At 45.2% G+C, this 14,714-nt stretch overlaps 2 non-coding genes across 2 annotated transcripts; both read right to left on the reverse strand.

Annotated features, from left to right (window-relative positions):
• Positions 1–1,959: 1,959 nt before the first annotated feature.
• trnag-ucc (transfer RNA glycine (anticodon UCC)) lies at positions 1,960–2,031 on the reverse strand. The gene has a single exon. It is a non-coding gene; the product is annotated as a tRNA-Gly (tRNA).
• A 9,271-nt stretch (positions 2,032–11,302) lies between these two features.
• On the reverse strand, positions 11,303–11,384 carry trnas-uga (transfer RNA serine (anticodon UGA)). The gene has a single exon. It is a non-coding gene; the product is annotated as a tRNA-Ser (tRNA).
• Between the last annotated feature and the right edge of the window lie 3,330 nt (positions 11,385–14,714).

Below are 14,714 nucleotides of genomic sequence, written 5' to 3' on the forward strand. Positions count from 1 at the left end.
CTGCCTCACGGCACCGAAGGCCCATGTTCGATCCCGGCTCTGGGTCACTATCTGCGTCGAGTTTGCATATTCTCCCTGTGTTTGGGTTCGTTTCGCTCCCACAGCCAAAAGATGTGCAGGGTCGGTGGATTGGTTGCAAAATTGCCCCTTAGTTGGAAACAATGTTCGCGTACTCTAAATTTTAAAAAAATCTGTCTGTGGCATCCTTCAACAAATTAACTGACCCACCCTCTACAGCCCTATTCGATTCATACAAACATTTCTACAGATGCTCTATACTCTGAGAGAAGAAACTACTCATCATTTCTGGTTGAAATGGGCGGCCACTTACTCTGAGATTATTCCTTCTGGTCCTAGACTCTCCCACATGGTGAACCAGCTTCTCAGCATTTATCCTGTCAAGCACCCCCCCCCCCCCCCCCCCAGGGTGAATATAGAGGGATGTGGGCCAAATGCGGGCAAGTGTGACTAGCTGAATGATAGAAACTGGGCGGCATGGTCAAGCTGGGCCGAAGGGCCAGTTTCCATGCTGGAACATCTATGACTGTAACCATCTTCCTGAGGACATTAGAATTCCCTCCACAGAATTGTATTGAACCGATTGATACATAATATTTTATTCAATTCTTTATCCAAATCAATCAGATATTGTGGATTCATTCGGCGGTAAACGAAAGACTAAGATGAGAGAGGAGGGAAAACTGGATTGTCAGCAAAAGTTCCACCGGATTTCTGTATAAAACGACAGCGGCAGGACTCGAACCTGCAATCGCCTGATATCATTAATAGAATCACCGAAGTCAGACGCCTTATCCATTAGGCCACGCGGCAACCGGCTGCAACATCTGAGCTGATGTTTAGCCCACGTGAAAAAATACTGCGATTATTTGTGTTTCATTTCTGTTTTTTGATGATCCGCTCTTTCCCAGATCCCAGAAAATATCAGGGAAAGCTCCAGCTGCCGGACATGGTCATTTTCAAAGTGTAAAAGCCCTTCACTGTGTGAGCTGTGAAGATTTATGGAGGCTCGGGGACTCTCAGGCTGGCCAAGGCTCTTTATCCGGCTCCATTCACAGGAAAAGTGACTTCAGTTTCCACAATAACATCCGCTCTCTCTGAAACCCCCAAACTGAAATTCAGACTCACCGTTAAGGTGAAGACTGCGGACTGCGGTTCCCGCTCCTGCTGTTTAATACAGATCACTATAACTGTGTAGTGAGCAGAACGAAATTGCTGTTGTTTGTAAACATTTCTTCCTGAACTCACTGTCATTCTGCTTCAACAGGACGACTTTGAATCTCCTGATATTTGACAAATTTGCTCAAGCGGGTAAATATAAAATATATTATTTGCATCGTGCTTTTGAATGGAGTCATTTCGAGAACATTCCCACACAGAGAGAAATTCCTGGAACCAGCTGCAGAAAAATTCCGTGCGCCTGACGTGATTTCAACGCAACCTTCTGATCTGGAGTCAGGCGCGCTCCCGTTGCGCCGCAAGCGCAAATTAACTCAGAGATTATTTTTATTTATTTACACTTTGACAGTGTTCTGTACATCAGCAACTGTGCGAAAGAAACGCAAAGAAGTCAGATTGAGGGATACTAAAGGGCCCTGAAGTAAAGCAGCTGTACCACGTGGTTAAGGGGATGCACAATAATCCATTGTGCTCTGTACACGTGGCTTCAAATCCCATCCTCGTCTGTAACGTGTCTGTTGTGTCTCTGTTTGGTCCACTTCATGAGGATGAAGTGAAAAAGCTGCGGCTTTTAGCTATTGTTTGACGGCTTGTGGGTGAATAGTGGAACACTGTCCATATTGAAACCATATTAAAACTGATGAGAAAGTTACTTATTTCACTCCCCACCCTAATTGCGCCTAAATTCTGAGTTAGAAACAGTTTCTCTTTCTCGGTTTGAAACTGACGAAGTCGCGCAAAAGTTCACTTCCAAATTACTACAGCGATGGCCGGGAATCGAGCCCAGGTCAACTGCTTGGAAGGCAGCTATGCTCACCACTATACCACCATCGCTCACGGAAGAAATCTGAGTCATTTTGGTACTTCACATTAGTTTATAAAGTGTTCCGTGAAAAAATCCTGCTCTGCGTAGCTTATTTCCCTCCAATTTAAAATGCTCCTGAATGAATGTATCCGTGTCGCACTGCTCCCGTTCAGCCACCAGATGGCACCAGTCCACCATAAATGTATTTCACCAATTTAATTCTGATGTTCTGTGTGTCATCACATAGTACAATTACTCTGGGCTGAGACCTTACCTTGTCCTGGTGTCCGGATGCTGCCGCTTTCACCATGTTTAAGTTATCACAGAGCCCCTCGAGTGCAAGAGGAGGCTCATCGAGTCGGCTGCGGCCCTTAGCCCAATCCCCACTTCACCGGTTGATCACATCAGTGTGTCAGGATGGCCGGGAGAGAAAATGCTGGAAAATCTCAGTAGGTCCGGAAGCATCTGTAGGGAGAGAAAAGACCGAACGTTTCGAGTCTAATGACGCTTTGTCAAAGCCGAGTCATTGGACTCGAAACGTTAGCTCTTTTCTCTCCCTACAGATGCTGCTCGACTTGGTGAGACTTTCCAGCATTTTCTCTTTCGTTTCAGATTCCAGCATCCGCAGGAATTTGCTGTTAACCAATGTTTTTCCCAGTGTGGCCGAGTGTTCAGGTCGCAGACTTTTCTGAAGGCGTGGGTTCGAATCCCACCCCTGACATTGACATTTCCTCCGTGAGGCTCCATCCAAACCCGCGGGATCTCTCACCTGGAAACACAAGGGGAGCAGATACAGAGAAAAAGCGACCACCTGCAAGTTCCACTCCGAGACACACACCATCCTGGGAAATATATCACCCTTTCTGTGGCCGGCTCACAATCCCGGAACTCGCTCCCTAACAGCACTGTGTGTGTACATACACCACATGGACTTCCAGCGGCTCAAGATTCACGTCACCGCCAAATTCTCAAGGGTAATACATTTTGGACAATAGTTGTTGACGGATTCAGCGACACCCACATCCCGTCAATAACTTTTAAAATATTTTGGAAACCGAGTCCCCTGAACTCAGCTCAGAAAGTTCACTAATCACAAAGCAAATTACTTCAAATGTTGATCATCATAAATAATAAACACAGGAAATGCTGGAATTGCTCAGAATTAAACATCATCTGTGGGGAGAAAACGAGAAGCAGCGTTCCAGCTCTGTGATTGGATCATTTCCTTCTCTCTCAATGTGAATTCCTGGACTCAGCTGATAAACAGCAAGATGCCAATCACCAGTCATCAGCATCACAAACAATGAACCTTTCGGATAGCGAGGCCGAGCGGTCTGAGGAGATGGGTTTAGGTTTCAGTCCCTTCGAGGATGCGGGTGGAAATCCAACCGCTGCCAACATTTGTAGGAAAAGCGGCTAAGGTGGGAAATGGAAATAAAAGTGAACGATGTTGCAAAACTCTTGCTCTTATCCCAAAAGATCTTTCCGTTACTGACATTGTTGTGTCCTGTGTAAGTCGAGCTGAACTGATTTGGTGCCGCTTGTTCTCACCTTGGAGCCCGTCAGTCTCCGTATTCCAGGGACCATTTATGACGTCATCAAAAACACCCTCCCCTGCTCTCCCCATTCACCAGACTGAAGGGACAATCCCCTCCGCGACCGCTGCTCCGCCGCCAATATCACTTCTCTTTCTATCTGCACCTTTCTTTGCAAGTGCAGGAGATGCAACTCCTGCCTTTTTACCCCCTCCCTCCTCATCATCCAAGGGCCCAAAACACTCCTTCCAAGTGAACCAGTGAGACACTTGTGCTTTTCAGTTTAAGCTCCTGTATTTGTTGCCACAATTTGGTCTCATCTACTTCAACAGGCCAAATAACAGTCTGTGACCGCTTTGAGAAATCTCTGTCAATCCACAATCCTGACTTCGAGCTTCCTGCCACTTGCCATTTCAATTCTCCACCTCCCCACTCTGACCTTTCTGTCATTGGCCATCCGTGTTCCAATTGGGATTAACGGAAACTCGAGTAAAACCACCTCAACATTTAAGTAGCCACCTACAGAATTCCGTCCTCAACATTGGGCTCAGTAATTTTAGATTATACAATCTCTCTCCATTTTGTTTGGTGTGTTTCTTGCCGATCCGTTTGTTTGTCTTTTGCTTCTAATTGCATTCATTTTGCAATTGGACGGCGGAGAGACAGCTGGAGATTTTTCTAGAATCAAGGGTCAGACAGCTGAAGACGCGGGCGCCATTGATGGAACAATGAAAAGTGCAAATGACAAGAGGACAAGGAAAGAGCAAGGTCTGGGAATGGAACTGGAACTCCAGTGAGAAATCTCCGCCTGGACCACTAATGTTCACACGGCCGCTCATTCCACGTGTCCAGTCGGAAACCTGTCTGAAGGAACATGCAGTCTGACAGAGCGCCTGTGATAATCCTCCACTGTCTAAAGCTGCAACATGATAAACGTGTCGATTCACATCATCCTTGTTTGGAGTAACAAACTGTCCGCTGATATATCTGCCCGGTTTGCAATCTGTCTGAGGAGGGAACAGACTGACTTTTATTTTAGTCCAGAATGGGTTTGTTCTGTGACGTTGCTCAGACGGGAAAGAGGAGATTGACTGGAATCACATTTCAGACGGAAGCTCGGGGCGGCAGTTTCACTTATCTGGGAACATTAATAAACCTGTTACTGATTTCTTCAAACATTGCCGAAAATCCGACTCTGGTCGGACTCGACCCCACAACTTTTAAATGTCTCATCACGACAACGACGAGAAGTCCAACGCGCCACAGCGCCACACCTGCACCGCTTTCCCTTCCCCATATGGGGATTTCTGTAGTTGTCCAACAGGCAGTTCAAAAGTTCAGTAATTCGCACAGTGACGACATTTCAAAACTACTTCATTGTCTGGGAATGTTTTGGGCAGCCCTGTGGTTGTGAAAAGCGCTACAGAAATTCTAGTAAAACTCCGAAAGGACACAGCCAGGTTGGTGCAATGGGAGGACATGTAGCAGACAAGGAATGAAGTGATTTATTTTTGTAGGAAGAACAGAAGTAGACAATATAAAATAAAGTGTCTATTTACAAAAAAGAGTGCAGGAACAGCGGGACATGGATGGACATGTGTACAAATCATTGAAGGTGACAGGGCAGGTTGTAAGAGTCGTTTATAAATCAAACAGTGTCATTACTTTATTAATAGCTCCTGACTGCAGAGGCTTTTCTTGTGAAACCGTTCATTGGAAAACCTCTTTCCCTTGAGGGAGGCGGGAGTTTGGAACTCGCTGCCTGAAAGGCTGGTGGAGCAGAGAGCCTCATAATATCTAAGAAGTGTTTAGATGGGCACTTGCGATCCCAGGGTACACGAGGCTATGTGCCAAGTGCTGGGAAATGGGATGAGAATGGTTCGGTGGTTGTTTTTGACCGGCACAGATGCGATTGGCTGAAGGGCCATTTCTCTGCTGTCTGATTCGAAGACTTTATGAATGAAATGCAACATGTTTTTGCAGCTGTCTCTGTTTATATCCTGTTGTATTCACAGGAACAAACAAACTGGGCTGGCCGTTGAGCACCTCGAGACTGTTCTGCCCTACATTTAGATTGAGTAAGGGCTCCGTATATTTTAACTCCAGCTCCCTGACTGGATTTCAGAAACCCTCCACAAACGGCAGTCTTATTGATTAATAAAGGTCCCAGAGATGGATAATCAGCGATAATCACAGCCAGCGAGACCTGCAATAACCCTCAGAGCAGAAAAGGCAACTCATTGTCCTTTGGCCCAACAGCAAAATACTGCGGATGCTGCAAACCCGAGACAAAAACAGAAAATGCTGCAAATATTCAGCTGATCCGGCAGCTTCTGTGGAGAGAGGAACAGGTCGTTCCAATGAAAGGTCAGGATCTGAAATGGTAACTAGTTCTCTTGTCAGAGATACCACGGATCCGTAAAATATTTCAAGCATTCCGTTTTGTTCAGCGAAACATCCTCACACTCTGTAGCTAAAATCAATCCCAGCAGAGTGTCACTGCGTTTGACCTGATCTGTGTGATTGAACACTTCCTCCATAGAGTCACAGAGTCATAGATGTTTACAGCATGGAAACAGGCCCTCCGGCCCAGCTTGTCCATGCCGCCCAGTTTCTATCACCAAGTTAGTCCCACTTGCCCACATTTGATCTATATCCCTCTATATCCACCATGTCCAGGTAAATATCTCACTGTTTTTAAAAGGAAAACATTGTACCGACTCTACACTGCCTCTGGCAGCCCACATAGGATGCTCACCACCCTCTGTGTGAAAACAAATCCTCTCTGGTCTCTTTGGCATCTCTCCCCTCTCACCTTAAACCTATGCCTTTTAGGCTCCTCTACCTTTGGGTAAATATGTTGACTATCTGCCTGATCTATGCTCCTCATTGTTTTATAGGCCTCTATCAGTTCAGCTCGAAGTCTCCGACGCTCCAGCGAAAAAAGTCCAAACCTCTCCAGTCTCTCCTTATAACCCAGAGGACCAAGTCTTGGTAGCATCCTCGTAAATCTCTTCGGCACTCTTTCTAGTTTACCAATATACTTTCCATAATCGGGTGACTAGAACTGAACATAGTATTTCATGTGTGTTCTTCCCAATGTCTTGTGCAACTTCAATAAGACGTCCCGACTCCTGTATTCAATATCCTGACCAATAAAAGCGAGCATGCTGAATGGCTTCTTCACCACCCTGTCCACCTGCGACTCTACCTACAAGGAGCTCCGAACTTGTACCCCTAGACCTCTTTGTCTGTAATTCTCCCCAAGAGCATAACAGCGCAAAATCAGTCTTTGTTCCAGAATTGCAGGTTTAAATTGTCCTTCACCTTCCAGTGGATAATTTACAGACATTTTAACACAAGGACTGAATTCAGTCCAATGGTTAAAACTTTCGACTAGTAATCAACTGGATTTTTCCCTTTGACTTGAGTCCTGCTCCCAGAGAATCTGTTCAGTAGTTAAAATAATGTCTTCTTTTGAATCCTTTATTTCCACCGAATGTTGACGGTGAAATTCCTCACAATTCTCTCCATTGTTATCTACTCTGCACGTATTGACTGCACCGTCTAATGGAGACATGCTCACTGGGCTGTGGGAGAGGCTTTCTTTCAGGTTTGAGGCCTCTTTTGGTCATTAAACAATAACCGGATATCTGCAGAGGAACTCGGAATACCAAACCTCTCTTCCCTGGATGAACTTAATCAGGGGACAAAATGTGAGTTAAATACAGAATAAAAGGTTTGAGGATTTGGGGTGAGATTCCTGGAGTTTTGTTAAGAGAGCGATGCTGTGGAGCATTGTGATAATAGCAGGATACGAGTTTGGGATATTGCCCAGTCTGTGTGGGGGGCGGGGGGAAGGAAATTGTCTTGCCTGCCCACCCAAGCTGAATGTTGGGGTTGAGGAGGTGATCAGATTCCGTGCGGAGGGTGAAATCCTTTCACTGAATTTCACGTTTACAGCTCAGGTGCTCGTGGAATCGCTGCTGTATTCCCAGGAGGTGGTGGTCTCATTCTTAAAGCAAAATCCTTCAATCCAGGACGGGTTTGTCAATAAGAACAAGCTGGAGGATTGGGCTGTTAGAAACTGTCCAGCACTGATTCACTTTATTCATTGTTGTGTCCTGGAATAAACAAGTGGATTGTAGCTGTCCATTAAAAACACAAATAGAATTCGGACGTTTCTGGCCAGTAACTTCACAATGTCCACTATTACATCACTCAGCATCCTCAGCTGCATCACATCTGGTCCACATGACATGTGACCATTACCTACAGCCAGTCGTTCTCGTTCCTCTGCTTTAACAAAAGTTTTATACAAAAGAAAACATTTACGAATGGTGGATGAGGAAAGTGAGCACTTTTATTGAAGGGAGTTTAAAGAAACCTTTGTGATAAAGAAGTGTGATAAGGGAAATTAAAGTTACAATAAGTGGAATGAAGGCGCGGGTTGTTGATGGACTGACTGCAGAATTTGATGATTATTTATTCAATACAGATTTCAGACCAATTGTATTTGATGTCATTAAGAAGAGTAACATTGAAGGAAGCATGTCGCTGTCTATAATGTGTCATTACCTCCTTTTATCAAAATTGCTCTGATAGATGGGATTCGAAGAATTGGAGTCATATGGCATTTGTGTGGATTGTTAGATCCTGGCCAGGGTTCAAACAAATCCTTTGGAAAACCGCCAAGACCGAGGAGATTGTGCAGTGGAGTTTGACTGGAGTGGTATCAGTGGTGAAGAGTGTGCTTCCGGAAGATGTATTTCCAATATTGCAAACCAGGCTGCACATTCAGAACCTTCTTACCAACTTCTCATCGATGAAAAGGATGCACTGGTGAAAATCTTCCATGAATCCTTAAATTCTGGAAAATCGCAGCGTGTTTACTTCAGACAGGCATCATAATGAGCGCAGGCTGGTAGTGCCGGAGAGCCTGTTCCTGTGCTGTACTGTTCTTTATGGAAAACTGCCAACATAACACCCTTATTCGAAAAGGGAGGGAGACAGAAACAGATAACTAAATGCTAGTTAGCATAATATCTGTCATGTGGAAACTGTCAGAGTCCATTCTAAAGGATATAATAGCAGAACATTTAGCAGTATATAACATAATGAAACAGATTCAGCATGGCTTCAAGAAGGGCACATCATGCATGACAATCTGTTCGAATTATTTGAAGTGGTAATGATGAGGATAAATAAAGGGGAATCCTGCCTCCAGCTGCCCCCCTACCTCCAGTTCCCTCCATCTGTTCCTCTCACAATTTCACCCATTGTGTCACTCACCTCCTTTCCCCCCTCTCACCCTTCCTCGCTTTTCCTATCCGCCCTCCATCTATTATCCATTTCTCTTTCTCTGGGATCTGCCTTGTCTCCAGGCTCCCACTGACCCCGGGCTCGGGGACTCTCAGGCCGGCCAGGACTCTTTAACCGGCTCCATTCACAGGAAAAGTGACTTCAGTTTGCACAATATCATCCGCTCTCTCTGAAACCCCCAAACTGAAATTCAGACTCACCGTGAAGGTGAAGACTGCGAGGGCAGCATGGCGGCACAGTGGTTAGCACTGCTGCCTCACGGCGCCGAGGTGCCAGGTTCGATCCCGGCAATGGGTCACTCTCCGTGTGGAGTTTGCACCTTCTCCCGTGTATGCGTGAGTTTCGTCCCCTGAATCCTAAGATGTGCAAGCGAGGTGGATTGGCCACGCTAAATTGCCCCTTAATTGGGAAAAATGAATTGGGTACTCTAAATTCTTTTAAAACAAGGTGAAGACTGCGGGTCCCGCTCCTGCTGTTTAATACAGATCACTATAACTGGGCACAGTGAGCAGAAAGAAATTCGTGTTGTTTGTGTGCATTTCACTCCAATTTGAAACGCTCCTGAATGAAAGTGTCTGTGTTACACGGCTCCCGTTCAGCCAGGAGATTGCACCAGTCCACAATAAATGTATGTATGCAATTTATTTCTGATGTTCTGTGTGTCATTACATAGGACTCTTACTCTGATCTGAGACCTTACCTTGTCCTTGTGTCCTGATGCTGCCCTTTTCATCCTGTTTTAGTAACAACTTTTTACTGGTATTAATTATGTAACTTACTTAGTGATTAATTTATTCAGCCACTAGGAGTTTTTTAAGCTCATTTTGTAGACGGAACGTTGCGTGGTTCGTATTTCTGGCCCGTTTAACCCACCTATTTACTATTGCTTCAGACTGAGAACTTAGTTATTAATGTTGAAGATTGTCGTTAATTTAAACTATGTTTCCACTCAAAACAAATTGATGCTGGCTGTTAGATATGAAACCCGTGGGTGATCAGAACAATTGGTGAATTTTATTTGAGGAGTGTCCACTCCTTTTCTGTCCTGACCTGCGATATTTAATTAAATAATTCACCACTGTGAAGGCCAGGAACTGAACCTGGGACATGCTGGGACAGTCACCACTATACCACCATCTGTCCCCGGGCTATGCCACCCGCTCTGTATTTATAGAACGAATACACAAACAATGAAGCGGGGGAATGTATTAAATCAGAGATTGGATATTCTTGTAACCAATATGGCTGTAATGGGAACCTTTCATTTTCCGATAGATCGGGATGAGCTGGATCGCTCAGGCAGAAATCAGATATCTGGGGATTTAAATGTGATTACTACAATGATAATATTTAACCATGTTAATGTTATTTTGCTCCAATTGAAACGTGTCACGAATACATCGTTACCTTGCTGCACAACTTGCTTTCAGCCAGGAGATGGCAGCAGTGAGCAATAGTTTGGGTCTCCTGATTGTGTCCACAGATCTGGATAGGAATGGAGCTGCTGCTTCCCGTGGAGCTGCCAAGCAAGAGGCACAGATATTGACCAACTGCACCCGCTCCAAATGGATTCCCCTAATTACTGAACAAAACAAAAACAAGCAGAAGTCATATTTTAAGAAACTATGACAGTGACTCTGAAAACAACACACCAACACCTCTTATAGAATCGATTTGCTGGAACTAATTAAAGATGAACCGTTTCAATAACAGCCGTAATTCCTTAGCAGTTCTCAGACAGGCGCTGACTGGTTAAAAGTCTGCTTCACTTTTCAAGGTCCGCCTCAATAAAATTAATCACAGGCCCATGATCTGCTTTCCTCCTGTTCTCAGACACATCCACTTTCTACAAGGGCGCACTAACTGGTTTTCAGAGTAAGAGTCAGACTGCAGTCACCTCGTTCTCTCTCGATCCCTTTATCTCAGAGCCACCTCACCACCAGGAATGGAACTTCTCACTGAGTCAAGAATGGAATAGTTTGTCGATTCTTCCACTGATTCAGGACCGTCCATCACCAGGATGTATTCGTCCAAAAGAGTTTGGATAAGATGGGGCTGAGTTTCACTGTGTATCCAATCAGTCCCCGGAGAAGCACAAAAACAGTGAGTGAGGGAGAGGGAAGGAAATAAAGAAACAGATAGAGAGATAAAATATGTTCCATTTCTCCCACGATCTTTTCCCCCAGAAATACATTCACCTGAATGAAACCGAACCACGTTTCCATTCGCTGCCGTTGCTGCTTCTCCTTCCAAACGTTGCAGGAAACGTTATTATTTATTGATTGTTGTTTTGAGTGCGAGCTTCTTTATATTTCGTTCAGTTTTCCCCAAAAATGTTAGACTGAACTCGATATCGATTCAAACCGTTCATTTACAAACATTCCGATTTATTCTCGAGTCAGTGGCTTGTGCGGGGAGTTCAGCAAATATGTCGAATCACAGCCGCTACGAGCAGGGCTCGAACATGCGCGGGGAATCCCCATTGGATTTCAAGTCCAACGCCTTAACCACTCGGCCATCGCAGCTGTGTCTAGTGTGTCATTCATTAATAATTTGGTCGATAGAATACATTCTAAAACCAGCCTGGAATCACTCCAGGAAGTTATTGCATTCAAACGATCAACGGGGCCCCGGGGTTTATGTGAGGAGGGGTTGAATCTTCGTGGAAAATGACCATTGGATTTGGAGAGAAGCCTTGAGAGAATCGAAAACCTCAGCGCCCTAAACGCACAATTCCACTGATTAAATAGTTTGTGAAACAACATCAGTTACATTGGAAATATATTAGAAATTCCAATGGAACAGAGCCACACTTTACAGTCTGGAAGTAAATTAAAGTGATAAAATCTAGGAATTACAGCACAGAAGGAGACCTGTGCAGGCCGAATTGTCACATGATGACCTGATGACGCAACTAACATGATCACGTGTCTGGATTCCGGCAGTTCTCCCCTTATCGCGGTCACAGCACAAGCCAGGAGCCGCTGCTCAACTATTAAGTCAGTTATTTTTTATTACATGTCTTTGGTCGCCAGTCATTGAGAGAGCAGCATTTCTACATGGTGTCAGGAGTTGGCAGTATGGCAGAAGGACTCCGCCGCATCAACATCCTTGGATCATAGAATCGTAGAATATCCAGCTCAGAAGGAAGCCATCGGCCCAACGAGTCAGCACTGACCCTCCGAATGAGCATCCCAGCGACTCTCTTCAAGAAGAGGTTTAAGGGATAGTGCAGCACCAGCCCGGCTAGCTCAGTCGGTAGAGCCTGGGACTCTTAATCCTAGGGTCGTGGGCGCTTCCATGAAAATATTGATGCTAAATGAATTGTATTCACAAACAGGAACACAAGGTTATGTCGCTGGACTGGGAATCCAGAGGTCTGAACTAACCCTTGGTGACAAAATTTAATAAATCTGGAATTGAAATTTCGGCTCAATAATGGCGGAGAAAGGTTCTGCTTCAGGCGGATCATAATTCCACAACTAGGAACACATTTACACAACAGGGAATGATTTGACACAACCACAGTGAAGATCTGTCACCGGCCGAGTCACGGTTCCACGACAAAGAGAACAGTTACACAGCAGAGAGCTCAGTTACACAGCAAAGAGCACGGTTATACATCAGAGAGCTCAGTTACACAGCAGAGAGCTCAGTTACACAGCAGAGAGCAAGGTTACACAGCAGAGAGCACGGTTATACATCAGAGAGCTCAGTTACACAGCAGAGAGCTCAGTTACACAGCAGAGAGCTCAGTTACACAGCAAAGAGCACGGTTATACATCAGAGAGCTCAGTTACACAGCAGAGAACTCAGTTACACAGCAAAGAGCACGGCTATACATCAGAGAGCTCAGTTACACAGCAGAGAGCAAGGTTACACAGCAGACAGCACAGTTACACAGCAGGGAGCACGGTTATACAGCAGAGAGCTCAGTTACACAGCAGAGAGCACAGTTACACAGCAGAGAGCACAATTACACAGCAGAGAGCAAGGTTACACAGCAGAGAGCACAGTTACACAGCAGGGTGTACAGTTACACAGCAGAGAGCACGGTTACACAGCGGAAAGCTCAGTTACACAGCAGAGAGCACAGTTGCACAGCAGAGAGCACAGTTACACAGCAGAGAGCTCAGTTACACAGCAGAGAGCTCAGTTACACAGCAGAGAGCTCAGTTACACAGCAGAGAGCACGGTTACAGAGCATATATACATTTACAAACAGGGCCTCTCTGCAGCAGAAAACACATTTTCCTAAATAACCATTTTCTCCATCTCGGCACCTTTTCTGTGTGTCATTGTCTGTGTGTCCTGATAGTCTCTTCCTGATTTTCTGTGGGTCTCTGTCTGTCACAGCCGTGCTGATTACTTTTACCAAACAGTAATTGTGATTGATAAATACAGACAGATTTCCACACTGACATTCAGTACCAATGTCTGATAGAGATTGAAACCCACCCTCACATACAGTACCAGACATTGACTCATAATGAAGGAATCCTGCTCTCACAAACTGATCCAGAGACTGAGGTGCAGAGTGTTCCCTCCACTCGCGAACACTACCTGTGATTGACAGATCCAGAACAAATCTCAGTCAGGTGAGTAGTAGAGTTTGATGGGGACGACATGTATTCCACAATCACCTTCTCTGCGCCAGATAATCAGATGCAGTCGACACGCGGTGTCTGTGTTGGTTTAACAAGAGTTTTACACAAGTACCGGAACACATTTACACAATATCAGGGCATAAGACGTCGGAGCAGAAGTAGACCATTCAGCCCATCGAATATGCTCCGTATTTCAATGAGATCATGCTTGATCGGATATATGACGCGTTATGACCTCATACGGTGGCACGTTGTCACAGTGGTTACCTCACAGAGCCAGCGATCCGGGTTCAATTCCAGCCTTTGGTTACTGACTGTGTGGAGTTTGCACTTTCTCTCCCTGTCTGTGTGGGTTTCTTCCGGGTGCTGTGATTTCCTCGCACAGTCCAAATGTGTGCGGGTTAGGTGGACTGTCCATCCTAAATTGCCCCTTAGTGTTCAGAAAGTTGGGTGGTGTTACAGGGATGTGGTGGGGACACAGAGGCTCTTTCAGAGGGTCGGTGCCGAGTCGATGGGCCGAATTGCCTCCTTTTACATTTTAATGATTTCATGATAATCCTCATGCCCACTTTCCCGTCTTTTTATCTCTAGATTTCATGATGAACCTTTAAAACCAACATTCCAACCAAGCCTCAGGTACCATTAACTCCTCAATGGTCGTTCATTTCCCGGCTGTCAATCATTTGGTCAGTCTGAGGAAGTCACTTCCTGGAAATATCACACATTGATCCAGTTCTAAAGTAAATTAAGTCGCTCTAGTCGCTGATGACCATAGGCTGCTTTCCCCTTTGAGGGTGAGATCTGACTGGTGGTGATTTAACCTGAGGTTCACCATACCTCAGGCGAAGAGCAATAATAATAATAAGAAGAAGAATCGGTTATTGTCACAAGTTGGCTTCAATTAAGTTACTGTTAAAAGCCCCGAGTCGCCACATTCCGGCGCCTGTTCGGGAAGGCTGCACGGGAATTGTGAGAAGGCGGGGTTTTCGTGATTCAGTTTTGGCATAACCGTGTGATCTGAATCTAATTCATCTGGTTTTCCTTCTGCTAATCTTGTCTCACAATGGGGCAAACCTCACTGCTTGGATAGACGAGTGATCGTTCTTCAGTCTTGTCATGGACGGACCCGCTGAATGTGGCAGGATTTAGCTCCAACTCAATCTATAATTTTGTGGATGATAGCACTGTGGTAGGTCGTATCGCAAACAATGACGAATCACATACAGAAGGTAGATAAATGACATGGTT

This window comes from Scyliorhinus torazame, chromosome 24 (genome assembly GCF_047496885.1).
Source record: "Scyliorhinus torazame isolate Kashiwa2021f chromosome 24, sScyTor2.1, whole genome shotgun sequence".
In the NCBI taxonomy this organism is placed as follows: Eukaryota; Metazoa; Chordata; class Chondrichthyes; order Carcharhiniformes; family Scyliorhinidae; genus Scyliorhinus; species Scyliorhinus torazame.